Source organism: Morus notabilis, unplaced genomic scaffold (genome assembly GCF_000414095.1).
Source record: "Morus notabilis unplaced genomic scaffold, ASM41409v2 Scaffold360, whole genome shotgun sequence".
In the NCBI taxonomy this organism is placed as follows: domain Eukaryota; kingdom Viridiplantae; phylum Streptophyta; class Magnoliopsida; order Rosales; family Moraceae; genus Morus; species Morus notabilis.
The window spans coordinates 104,925-107,282 of NW_010367232.1; positions in this window are offsets into that span (position 1 = coordinate 104,925).

Below are 2,358 nucleotides of genomic sequence, written 5' to 3' on the forward strand. Positions count from 1 at the left end.
CATCCTTGAGTACCATTGATTCTCTAATGGATAGTGATTCATAAAACACATTCATAAACCAAAATGCTCTTACTAATCCAAGTACCGAATCAACACTCAAGAGAATTATTTATCTACTTCTTTCTCAAGAAGGAATGGATTCCATCTCGTATAATAACATTCCCGGCTACCTATTTCATCATGTCTCCAAAATACAAGGAATAGGATTCAGGGTCTCAGAATCCGTACCAAATAAATCAAAAGACACAAATCCATAAATAGGAGTTTGTTAAGAACTCACGATTAAGATCATTCTATATATGACCACCGGTAGACTCAATTAGAATTTCTATGCTTAACAAAAATTATTAGAAATTCATATTGTGTCTGTGTTCCTGTTCCACACAATCTCATTATGCGAAATACACTCATTCAATATCTCACCATATTAACAGTGCGGATAGCACCGTTCCATTCTAAATGGGAATGACATGTAATAATAATGTTTTAATTAAAGATTCTGAACTTTAATTAAATTCATTATGAACAACGTTTTTATTATTATTATCCTTAAATATTATTCTCTCGTATATAACACTTATATACAATGTTTAAGGTACATAAATAATCACGGAATTTTCATTTGATATTCATAAAATATTCATAAATATATGCACATAAAATGATGAATAAACTCTTTTATTAATTAAATAATAAATATCTTATTACATCTCATGCTTCGAGGACACTATTCCCAACAAACATGCCATAGTTACTTTGAATATGAGAAGTTAAGACTTAAGAGCCCGTTTGGAATGTATACTCAAACCATTATTCTTGATTCTGACGTTTAAAATTTAAAATTTTTATGAGAGAAAAACATTGTATCAGAATCAATGATTTGAGTATGAATATATGAAACAACTATTTAATATTTTAGAAACATTTTCTTATTATAGGGATACAGAACTTTTTGGAGACATAGTTAAGTTAATAAAAGCTAAATTTAAAAGTTATTGGTCAGGTTATCCTATGTTATATGCATTAGCAACCATTTTAGATCCTAGGTGCGGAGTAGATGGAACTGAATCATTGATAACTGCTACAGCAAAAAATTTAGGAATTGATATGCAACTATCTATTACTGACGCTAAGAAAATGTTAGAAAAAGTATTTAGTTTGTATGAAGTAAAATACGGCACAGGTAAAAAAGAACAGGGAACTTTGACATCAACTAGCAGTTCGGGGCCTAAAGGATCGTCGTGGAGTTTTTTGAAGAGAAAGAGAAAACGGCAGGATCGTCATCAACATAAGCGTCTACCGAACTAGTAAAATATTTTGAAGCAAATTTTGTAATCGATGACGACAAACTAGACATCTTACAGTGGCGGAAGAGCAAGACCGATCGTTTTCCAACACTGTTTGTAATAGCTCGTGACCTTCTGACAACTCCAGTGTCAACGGTAACATCAGAGTAAGCATTTAGCACAAGCAACCGAATTCTTGACGATAAGAGAAGCAGAATGCATCCAGATATGTTGGAGGGCCTAATGTGCGTAAAAGACTGGAAAGATACCTGAAGATGAAAACAACAATACACGGATGATTCAATGCAATACTATTTTTTTAACTTAGAAATAATAGAATCTTCTAGAAGCACTTAGGTTTGTAATTTACTATTCCTACTGCACTCTTTTTTCCTTCGCTAAGATTTTGTCCCAATCTCCCAATGGGTTTTACTTGGCAAGGTTTTTAATGAGGCAGTCATTTATGTGTACTTATTCCTATTATGTCAATTCAATAAAATCACATCTTTTGGGGGCATATGATATTTTTTTTAATTAATTTTTTTTTATAAAAAATACAAGGGCCAGGGCCGGCCCGTGAAGGGCCTGGGCCCAAGCCCGACCCTGGCCCTTATGGACTAGGGCCGCGGGCCTGGACTGGGCCTGAGTTTTTCTCCTCAGGCCCATGCCAGGCCCGACCTGCACTGTGCAGGGCCATGCCAGGCCCGGCCCAGGCCCGCCACGGGCTTGGTGTTGGACGTGTCGTGCTGGCCCAACAAAGCACGTTTGACACCTCTACCTTGATGGTTAGAGACTGGGGTACCCATTTAATTCAGTCGATGGATAGATCACTAAGATAGCATGGTAACATGAAAGAGGCATGAACATGGGATACATAAATCGAATCCTTGTTAAGTAGAGAATTGTCAAAACTTGAAACTCTTGCCCTCATAGTTAAAAAGAGCATCCTTATTCACCCCATAGAGGTTAAACCCACTTGAGTAAGGTAGGTCCCATTAGATGGGTAGACAGGACTTAACCTAATAGGACCCATTATTTTATGAGTCGTATGAAGTTTTATTTTCATCGGAAT